Below are 12,307 nucleotides of genomic sequence, written 5' to 3'. Positions count from 1 at the left end.
TGCAGCTGTTCTTATCGAATCAACCCCTCCCAACTTTAGTTTTATGAGTCAGGAAAGAATGCATAAGAAAGGGGGTGGAGTTGCTATTCTGTTCAATGATGCCCTTCAATGCAGGAAGATATCTTATGGAAACTTTGATTCTTTTGAATATGTGGCCCTCCGGCTGAAATGCTCCTCTCGAGCTCTGTTCCTAAATATCTATAGACCACCCAAATACTGTGCAAGCTTTTTTGATGACTTTACTGAACTGCTGTCTATAGTGTGTATTGACTTTGACCGTCTAGTCATTGTTGGTGATTTTAACATCCATGTTGACAACCCCCAGGACAGAGGGGCTAAAGAACTGTTTTGTGTTCTTGATAGCTATGGACTGACTCAGCATGTGACGGAGCCCACGCACAATAAGGGGCACACTCTGGACTTAATTATCTCAAAGGGTCTGAATATCTCTAAGGTTGTGGTGACTGATGTTGCACTCTCTGACCATTCCTGTGTTTTCTTTGAGAGCTCTATTTCTGTTCACAAAAATGTTCAAAAAGAGGTAACCACAAAGCGATATTTAACTGAAAACACTAGGGAAATGTTTACTCAGAATTTCTCTTCCACACTTGCCCCTGCCAACATCTCAGTAAATGAGCTAGTAGATCATTTTAATTCAAAAATTAAAAATGTTATAGATGCCATTGCTCCAACTAAGGTAAAGGAAGTGTCTGGCAAGAAAATATCTCCATGGAGAAAGGCCATGACCGTGAAAACAGAAAAAAGAGAATGTCGAAAAGCTGAACGCAGGTGGCGAAAAACAAATCTCCAGGTTCACTTTGAAATCTATAAAGAGAGACTTGGCCTCTATAATTTGGAATTGAAAAACGCACGACAATCGTTCTTCTCTGACATCATTACCAAAAACAAAAACAACGCACGTGCCTTGTTTGCTACCGTCGACAGACTAACTAACCCCCCAGTGTCAGTAGCCTCTGAATTTCTATCCACCAGGGCGTGCAATGATTTTGCCTCCTTTTTCACTGACAAAATTCAGAAAATCAGACAAGCAGTCAGTGCCTCTGCATCAGGAACAGCAAATGTGTTGTCCCTATCTCCACTTAACATCAATTCAGACATCATGACACAATTCCATCAGATTAATGATAAAAACCTAGAGGACATTATTCAACTTCTGAAATCCTCCTCTTGCTGCCTTGATATTATTCCAACAGGATTTTTCAAAGATGTTTTGCCTTGCATGGCCTCAGATCTACTTCATATAGTAAACAAATCTCTTCACTCAGGTATTTTTCCACAGGCCCTGAAAACTGCAGTCATTAAACCGCTCTTAAAAAAGAATAATCTAGATGCTTCAGTAATGAACAATTACAGGCCCATATCAAACCTCCCATTTCTAGGTAAAATCATTGAAAAAGTTGTTTTTCAACAGTTGAGTAATTTCTTGCATTTAAATGACTGTTTTGATGTGTTCCAGTCAGGCTTTCGTCCAAACCACAGCACTGAGACTGCTCTTGTAAGGTCTTTAATGACATCCACTTAAACACAGACAGTGGCAGAACTTCAGTGTTAGTATTATTAGATCTCAGTGCTGCGTTTGACACTGTTGACCACAGCATATTACTAGACCGACTGGAGAACTGGGTGGGACTTTCGGAAACAGTTCTGAATTGGTTTGAATCCTACTTAAAGGACAGAAACAACTTTGTTTCTATAGGTAAATACACATCTGAGTTGACAAATATGACATGTGGGGTTCCTCAAGGCTCCATCTTGGGGCCTCTTCTCTTTAACATCTACATGCTACCACTGGCTCAGATAATGAAAAACAACAAAATAAGTTACCATAGCTATGCAGATGACACACAAATTTACGTAACAATTTCACCAGGAGACTATGCTCCAATTCAAACACTGAGTAAGTGCATTGAACAAATCAATGACTGGATGTGTCAGAACTTTCTCCAATTAAACAAAGATAAAACTGAGGTAATGGTTTTTGGAGCCAAGGCAGAACGTATACAAGTTAGCGCTGAGCTTCAGTGTGCAATGTTCAAAACAACAGATAAAGCCAGAAATCTAGGTGTAGTCATGGACTCTGACCTGAGTTTCAACAGTCACATTAAAACTGTTACTAAATCAGCCTACTATCACCTAAAGAATATATCTAGGATTAAAAGACTAATGTCACAGCAGGATTTGGAAAAACTTGTCCATGCTTTTATCTTCAGTAGACTGGACTACTGCAATGGTGTCTTCACAGGTCTCACTAAAAAATCTATTAGGAAGCTGCAGCTAATTCAGAACGCTGCTGCTCGAGTCCTCACTAACACTAAGAAAGTGGATCACATCACTCCAGTTCTGAAGTCTTTACACTGGCTTCCTGTGTGTCAAAGAATAGATTTCAAAATACTGCTGCTGGTTTATAAAGCACTGAATGGTTTAGGCCCAAAATACATTTCTGACCTCCTGCTAAATTATGAACCATCCAGATCTCTCAGGTCTTCAGGGACTGGTCAGCTTTCTGTCCCCAGAGTCAGAACTAAACATGGTAAAGCAGCGTTCAGTTATTATGCTCCAAATATCTGGAACAAACTCCCAGAAACCTGCAGGTCCGCTGCAACTCTGACTACTTTTAAATCCAGGCTGAAGACTTTTCTTTTTGTCGCTGCTTTTAATTGAACTATTCATATCTTAGACTGCACTGTAACTTTTATCCATGTACTTTTTTCTTTTAATGTTTAATTGACAGCACTGTAACTTTTATCCATGTATTTTTTCTTTTAATGTTTATTTTATTAGCTTTTCTTTTTAATGACTGATTTTAAATGCCATTTTCTTAATCTCTTTCATTTTTTGTAAAGCACTTTGAATTGCCTTGTGTTGAAAAGTGCTATATAAATAAACTTGCCTTGCCTTGCCTTGCCTTGCCTTACTATTTCTTGAATCATTACTGTCAGTCCAAAACAAGAGATTTTGTTTTAGTAACATGTTTTTAAAACATTATCTCTTTTCCACTACACTTGAATATTTTAGTTTTTACGTCACTACATTTATCTAACAGCTTTAACATTGTAAAGGTGTCACTTCGGACTCTGGGTAATTATGACATCATGTCAGACTATTTTGAGAGTTTGAACAAACCAGACCTAAATCTATTAATGTAGAAAATAGTCAGCACATTAAACCATTATGAAAGTAATAATTAGTTACCTCATTGTTCAAAATGAGCTCCAACTACAACAGTTAAGTCAACTCGTGCATCGGTAATAACAATACATCAAATTATATAATATAATAGTATAACTTGTGTCTACTTTAAATACTTTAACAACACTTTCCTAATTATACTAGCATACTTTTACTAAAGTAACATTAACATGTTTAAATGCAGGGCTTTTGTAAGAGAGTATTTCGTATAGTGATATACTATATCTATATATATATACTATACCCCCCCCCACACCACACACACACACACAAAAGGACACGGTAACGTTGTGATTCACTTCAATTAATGATAACTATGGAGCTTGCTAACAGCAAGGCACAAGGCTACTTCACTCATTTAGCTAATGTAAGATACAAATGCTGTCGAGCCCTCACTGCTTGTAAAATAAAGAGCACAAACTGACTACTTACCCGAGCGGCGAGCCCCACTGTTTTCCGTCATTTTTCGCCCGGGTTGTTGTGATCACATGACTGACAAAGCCGTGCTCTGATAGGCCAGAAGTCGGTTTGATTGCATTAGGGCTCGATTGCTTATCCTGTCTGAGTAGCCCGGATGATGCTGCATCGCAATTTTGGACATCGAACTTGAATTTTTGGGATCTGAATTTGAACATTCGAATTTTTTTCACTTTAATTTTTACATTTGTATTTCACATAGGTAAATTCGGAGCAAAAACATTCAGATACATGATTTTCAAAGTAATTATTTTCAATGCTATAAATTCGGTGTCTAATAAAATTCAAATACTTCTGTCTGTTGTTTGCTTCCATAGTCCCGATCCGATCACGTGATTTTCAAATAATCGGAATCGAGAGAAAAAAACCGGGGATCGGGAATTCTTTTTTTTTTATAAAATATTTTTATTATTTGATTTAATGTTACAAAACAAAAATGACTATGTTCACGTCTTAAAGTCATCCTGAGGACTTAGTTTTGGTTTAAAATTACACAACATCATATATGTGTTGCTTTCTTTGGGCTTGTTTTCATAGACCTGGTTGCTTATTTCTCTCAAATCTGGCAACAGAGTGGGCGCAGTGTCTAATAGTAGCAGTAAGCTAACGAGAGGCTACGTTCAGCTGGTGACTCGGGAGTCGGGACAGAGAAAATGTCAGGAGTTTGGAAGTATTATAAAATTGAAAGCGAAGGCAGTGTAACAGCCAGATGCAATGTTTGCAAGGCGGAGGTTCCGCGTGGTGGAAAGAACAGAGCTACGTTCGACACAACCAATCTAATACGCCACCTGAGAAACAAACACCAACAACAACACGACGAGTACACAGCGGCCACTCAGGTAACGGCACTGAAACAACCAACACTTTCAGAGACTTTTAAAAGGAAAGAGAAACTGCCCCAGAACAGTGAAAAGGCCAAACAAATAACAGCCAAGATAGCTGAATTCATCGCGTTGGATGACCAGCCGTTATCTGTTACCTTTTTTTCTCTCTCAATGCATTGCATAAAGATCGGATCGGGAAAAATCGGTATCGGCAGATTGTCTAAATCAAATGATCGGAATCGGATCGGGAGCAAAAAAAGGTGGTCGGGACATCCCTACTCTTTAGCTATCCCATATACATTTGGGTAGGCCAGTGAAACAATTGATAGGCCTAGGTAGCTTATATGTTTTTGAAAGTTTAACACAAGTATGTTTCTTTTATTCAGCAAAATGACTACCAGTTAATGTGCACAGGCTTGGCATAAGAGTACTAAACAGCACAAGAGTAGAAAGTTGAGATGTAGCTACAGACCTATAAAACCAAACCTAAGGAAAAAAACAACCAGAACTAAAAACACACACACACCATCAACACCTGTCCAGTGTCCACACATGTCCTCATAGTAGGAAAAAACCTCAAGCGCAAAACCAAAAAGGCAATAATGTAACAAACATTTATAGGCTCCAATGCCCCTCCCAGGCCCGGTTCTACGGGGGTGCATAAGGGTGCATTGCACCCTCAGTTGAGTCATTATGCACCCTCATTTGAAAAATGAAAAGAAAAAAAAATGAAAAGAAAAGTGAAAAATATGAAATATATAATAACAATAATAAGAAGAATATAGTTGAAATAAAATTAATTGTAATTGTGGTTAAATAACATTGTCTGCTGCATTTATTTGGTCAATTTAAACGGTAAGTAACGTTATGTCAGGTGCGCGTGACCTGTGCCGCTGCGCGTTCATCATCTGCAAAGTGCTTACACAGCAGTCAATGATGGACATCAGAAAATGGTTAAAACAACCAGCCCTTATCGCCAGCAGTAACACTGCATCTACTGCAGGTAATAACAGTTCAGATCATGGGGACATTATGTTACCCCGCGGCCACTGTCGTGGACACTAACTCCCGACTCGCCGGCTTTGCCCGCCTCGCCCACGGAGGCGGAGCAGCCGCAGCCGTCTTCATTGCCCCAAACACCGCCACCCCTCGGCGGCCCGCAAGTGCCAGAGGACCTCGGCAAAACAGAGCCTGCCCAGGTATATTTAAAAAAGTACCCAACTCGCCTGTACAGTGGGGTAAGGCGCTCATTTTGCAGCTCATGGTTTCAAAACAGAGATTGGCTGGAATATTCCTGTAAAAAAGATGCCATCTTCTGCTATGCATGTAGACATTTCGGTTCAAGTAAGTCAGATGCCTTCACCACAACTGGCTACTACAACTGGCGCCATGCTCTTATAGGCTACGTGATAAGGGACTGGAAAGGCATGAATCAAGCAAAGAGCGCATAGATCCATAGATCTCTTAATGTTGCTCTCAAAGTGCACCAGATTGATGCTTTTAACTTCAATATTTACCTAGAGGAGGTGAGGACTCCCCTAGAGGGTGTTAGGTCCACTCCCCACTTATAAAAATAGCACTTTACCACTGCACCCTCTCTAATCTCAGATGCACCCCGAGTCATTTTGTTCTGGAACCGGGCCTGGCCCCTCCAGTGACCGAATCATATTAATGATGTAGCCTACTATCACGGTATTTATTTTTCATTCAAAGGCCACGGCGGCCATTAAGAAGCGTTTTAACTTACCATGAGTAGCTCTTTGGTAGACACTGCAAACTTAAGTTGAATAGGAGATGATTTCCATCCAAGACAAGTCAGTATCCGAGTTTGCGTGAGGTCTAGTGGACGTGACGGTGACTGTCATGTCGGGCGGCAGTTCCTGTTGTGTTAGCTTTGTATAAGCTAACGTTAGTTAGCAGGCCAACACTCTTGTTTTGTCTACTTCTTCCTTTCTTTACAACAGTGGTGTATTTAAATAGTTCGCTATTGGCTTTGAACTGTTAGTCATATTACTTTACAACTGTTGTATGTTCATTTCGGCAAAGAGTCTGAATATTCTCAAACCCTTGAAACACTTGACAGCATCACACATGCTGTCAAATGTCTGCCCCGCCCACACTGATATTCTAGACTTTTGATTGGCCAGAAAATACTACTGTCATCTCCAGAAACAACCATGTTCACATTCACAATAAGCAAAGGGGAAACAATTGGTTTAATCTTTGGTTAGGAAAATGGTGCAAAATGTATATATTTTATCAGTATCCGAAAAAATCACATGTGAACTCCCCAGAGTCATCACAATTATTTTCACAAGAGTGAATAGAGGAATTTTGGTATGAATACCGTTAAGGTGTTTTATACTGACATATTGTTCACTCTATTCTATTAAACAAATGATTAATTAGGCATACAGCAGAATTAAACTTGAATATGCTTTATCTTTTTGAACACTTGGGGGCAGCACAGCAAGCTGTAAACACAGTGCGGACATATTACCACCAAATTAAAGTTGATATTGCGTTTGTGTTAGCAAACACATGCCTATTTAAACATTCAGCAGACACACTACATTTGCACTTATCTGGAGTTATGTTGCTCTCCACCTGTTAAATCTTGAGGCCAATAATAACTGTCCTTTTTGCTTTCATTTGGTTTATACCAATACTGAGGAAAATATGTGGCTCTTTATTGGGTCCATTATTAACACAAAACAAATATTGTTAAGTGCAGCCTTAATATCGACATTTAAAACAAATACTTCAGAGGCCTCAGACATGACAGACTCCTCACATCAGCTCTGCAATGAAAAGAGACACACAACCCAGTTTATTTGAACAAAGCTCTGCAAACAGAGCAATGAATCAGCAAATAAGATGTCACAGATGTGCTGGTGGGCAGGTTTGATGGTCAATTAATTAGAGGCCATAAAAAGCCACTTCCTGTTGGTTTAATGGAGGAGGGAGGACATTGTTCTAATGGGATTAACCTCTCGAGTTGGTCAAATTACTTGAATTTGGTTTGTTAATCGGATTTGGGAGGGCCTTAGCACGCAACCTCTGCACTTGTCACAACTACTGCAAAGTGCCTTCATAACTTTTCATGTATCTACAGTAGGTAACCGATATTCTATTATCCCCTCCCCCCCTGACCTTTACATGTGGAACTATTCTTCAAGTAAACACAGTAATCAGGTTTCCCGGCCCTCAGCTGAGCCTAATTGAAGATACTCAACTGAGAGCTCAATTGTGTAAGTGTGATTTAGTTAGTGCCTGGCCTAATTAAAGTCCTGGAAATGACCTCCAAAGTTCTGTGTGGCATTAATCAGCTAAGACACCTCATCAGCCACCAGAGGAAGGTCTGCAAGAGCCTGCACCCACATGGCATTAAGTCGGCGTGTGTGTGACTGATTTCCTGGTCTTTAACCTCCGGCACAGCTCTGACAGGATCAGCCACAGTGAGGTCTATTGACAGCCCTAATCCTACCTCCGTGTTCAAAACCTCCATCGCCTGCCACCATTCTGATACTGCACACGTTCCTCATTTCCCCCACGACATGTGGTCCACACACAGGGACCAGAGTTGTTTTTAGAGTTACACCCCCATCATCCACTCGCTCCAGAGACCAAACAGGTTTTTGCTCACCTCCTGCCCACCCTCTGCAAATGTTTGCCTGGATCTGCGGCGGTAATGCATGCAAGTTTTGATTAAAGCGCTCCCTTATGTTTTTTGGCTCGGAGCTGCTCAATGCCATGAACAAATGGATTGCGTGCCGATGCCAGGGCCCTTCCTCTCAGTCTGCTCCGACTCTTCTCCATCCAGCTAAATATTCAAAACTGCACCCTTGCCTCTTAACGTTCTGCTTGCATTCCCTTGACCTTCACATCCATATGTTCCCTTGGACAACTTTTGAAATATTTAGCAGTTCTTTGCCCATTAATGGATACTTCTTAAGACTGAAATTAGTCCTCCATTTGATGTGCCGGCACAAATGAACAAATACCTTTTTGAGGATAGTGGGAAATTGGTTCTGAAACTATTGCAACACTCTATTTCTGGGAGGGTTGCTTAAAGAACATAAGGTCCAACACCCCCTCCCAACATCAATAATTTGTTGACAGTCTTTAAACTGTTGGGATTTGTTAAAGAAATATATATCGTTTTAAAAATAAACATTTTGTACTTTGTATTTCTGTCCAATTTAGTTCTTGACACACCTCACAAACTCAATCTGTCAAGAGTTAAACCCAGAGAGGTTTGCTTTTTTGTACCTTTCAGAATCTCCTTTGTGCTCCGGTGCTCGGTGTAGTCGTTTTGTCTTATCACATTTTCACACAGTCCCCTCTGTAGCTTTGACAATTTTGAAATGCTGCTTTTGTTCGTAGCACTCGAAAAGAGAGAATGAGAGGAACGAGGCCTCAGAGAATCGCAGTACCATCAGCGTTAATACAGGCTGCTCTGGAAAGCTGTGAGGCATGCCAAGGAAGCACTGGGCATCGCAAAGTAAAGTACTATACTGAAATTACATGTAGATGTGTTAATGTGTGTGCGCACAGTTATTCGGTACTCAAAAGAAGCTAATACCTCGGCTGCGTTTTGGGGAATCATGTCCAAAACCAAATCAGAGGCGGGGAGACATCAGCTTAAACCACCAGTCGACATTTCATGAGCACCATTTCCATCCAACTGGGTGTACAAATGATTTGTAGTTAACTACGATTGATGGACACTTTCCTCACGCTGCTTTTCCTTCAGGTAATCTCCTGTTTTCAACATGTTCGACCTGTCATCGCTCTTTCCAGCTACAGCATACTGGTGCCAGGCTTTCGCTCCTCTGGTGTTTGAGATTAAGGAAAAGTGAGAGGAGCTAGATTGATGGGTATGATTTTTGATTTTATTGGCAGTGTTTCTACTACAGGGAGGAAAACAGCCAAGGAAAGTGGGAAATTGGAAAGAGTAGAGGAATTGAGATGATAAAGAGAGGGCGAGAAAAAGAAACATTACATTTTACTTCTTGCAAGCGGTACCTTAACATTACTTTTTAGATGTCTTTTATTTGCTTTCATGCATGACATATTCATACAGTATACAGTATGGGCACTGATAATATGTTATATCATAGTAGATGTGGAAAAACTGTGGAGCAAAGTGTTTCCACAGCTGGCCTCACGCTGGGGCTGGACGAGGTGGATTGTGGCCACTCCGCAGGATCCACCATCAGCCATTAACTTCACCTGCATCATCTGCTTAACTTCATTCTCTCTGCCAATCAAAGATTTGATGCCCTGCTTTCATTCATATATTTTTTCTAAATAAAGCTACAAGGACTGTTTTAGAACAGTTCTAAAACCAATGGTTCCCACCCAACTGGTTGCAAGATAAATCTAAAGGGTGTTCTCTTGGCCATTACATGTCTACTTAGCATTTATAATTATAACATGAAGATTCAACACACTGTGATGTAATTGTAAACAGATATAAGGACATTTTACCTGTTTATTCATGTATTGAAAAAAAGTATAATTTGTCTTAAGAAAAACAGCTGACATTGAATGGTTAAAATCTATTTCAAAGCTGCTCTCTCATAAACATGATTACTAACTTCAGGTCGGCCTAATGGAGTATGGGTTGACTATACCAAAATGAAATTTCACAAAATGTTGGCACAAAGGGATTTTTCAATCAAGTGGGTAAGGGAAAATAATAGAACAGCTAGAATGAGGGCAAATCAAATCCCTTAGGGTGTAAAAAAGTAGGATTAATATAAAAAGAAATTCTTCATATTCATATGGACCCAGTGGTAACCATAACCCATCAATATCTTAAATTCAACCCAATATATGGTCTACCCATATACTTTGAGCCTTATGTATGAAATTCCCCACAAGCACAACCGCTTTAGGAAAGTGATGTGACCTCTTTTATTGTAAATAAAGTTTTATTAGTAAATACCACCCATATCATGTACAATATTAAGTATCGAATGTAATGCATAAATTGCACTGGTGAGAAGATGCTGTACTATTTAAAGTGCTGAGAGTAGCACAAGCTTAATGTTACACCACATTAGCTTTTGGGAGCAACACGTCTTAAACTTTGGAGCATTAATATTTATAAGTCAGCACTAAAGGCTCCGCTCATTTCCTCAAAGTATTTACTAAGTTTAGTTATTGATTTTGAGAAGAGTGTTTTCTGCAGAGGCTGCAGCGGAGAGGTCACAGTGACTGCTTCAGACCTCAGAGGTCACTGCTGACAAATTAGTCTGTTGATGGGTCAGTGAGAGGGGTCGTGAGCCTGCAGCAAGAGGTCATGGGTCACGTTTGTGCAAACATAAACTCACCGTGTTGCTACAGCTACTGTCAGGAGCTGTGCTGTGCTCATCTTATGGCGCTTTTCCACTGCAGCACGTAGCTAGTTTTTTGTTGTTGCTTTTTCACCTTTTTTCTGGCCCTCGAGGTTCTTACCGGGCCAACAACCGGGCTGAATATGCTAAACTAGCAACCCAGTCTCATGGCATTTCGTGATTACCAACACGATTTTTAATCTATTGATTCGTGTTCACCAACACGATTTCCCCCTTTTTTTCGTGTTGCACAGCACGATTTTAAAAGCAATGTATTTCTACTGGTAATGTGTTTCGTGCCTGCAGCACGTCTTTTTCTCCGGTCGGGTCGTGGAAGACCGGAAGCTGTGTGGTTCATAAAAACATGTTCTTACTCAATATCAAGCCACAATTATTGCTTTTATTTTAAATCGTATAATTTCGAACTTTTGTTGCCGTCTGTGAGGGAAATAAATGGGGCTCAGAGCCTCAGAATACTGAAATCTGTATTTTTAAATCTTTTTTTCCTTCTAATTTGTTATTCTTTTCAAAATAACACACTGTTATTTACTCACCAATAACATTACATTACATTACATTTAGCTGACGCTTTTATCCAAAGCGACTTACAATAAGTACATTCGACCAGGAAAACACAACCTTGAAGAAAACAGAATCATATAAGTACATCAGGTTTCATAGAGCCAAACATTTCAAGTGCTACTCAACTGGCTATAGATAAGCCAGTCCTTTATTAGTAGAAAAGTGCTTCGTTAATAGTTCTATCGCTCGAAGTGGAGTCGAAAGAGATGAGTTTTCAGTTTGCGCCGGAAGATGTGCAAGCTATCTGCCGTCCTGATGTCAATGGGGAGCTCATTCTACCATCTTGGAGCCAGGACAGCAAACCCACGTGTTTTCGCCGATGGGAACTTGGGTCCCCCTCGCAGCGAGGGTGCAGCGAGTCGTTTGGCTGATGCAGAGCGTAGTGCACGCGCTGGGGTGTACGTACGGTTTAACCATGTCCTGGATGTACGAAGGGCCAGATCCATTCGCAGCATGGTAAGCAAGTACCAGTGTCTTGAAGTGGATTCTAGCAGTTACCGGAAGCCAGTGGAGGGAGCGGAGGAGCGGAGTGGTGTGGGAAAATTTAGGAAGGTTGAAGACCAGACGAGCCGCTGCATTCTGGATGAGCTGCAGAGGTCGGATGGCACATGCAGGTAAACCAGCCAGGAGGGAGTTGCAGTAGTCTAGGCGTGAGATGACGAGAGCCTGGACCAGAACCTGAGTCGCTTTCTGTGTCAGCTGGGGACGTATCTTCCTGATGTTGTAAAGCGTGTATCTGCAGCAACGGGTTGTAGCAGCGATGTTTTGCAGTGAAGGACAGGTTGTTATCTAGGGTCACACCCAGATTCCTTGCAGTCTGAGTCGGGGAAACAACTGAGGTGCCGATGTTGATTGTTAGGTCAAGAGTGG

This window comes from Gymnodraco acuticeps, unplaced genomic scaffold (genome assembly GCF_902827175.1).
Source record: "Gymnodraco acuticeps unplaced genomic scaffold, fGymAcu1.1, whole genome shotgun sequence".
Classification (NCBI taxonomy): domain Eukaryota; kingdom Metazoa; phylum Chordata; class Actinopteri; order Perciformes; family Bathydraconidae; genus Gymnodraco; species Gymnodraco acuticeps.
This window is presented reverse-complemented; position numbering follows the sequence as displayed.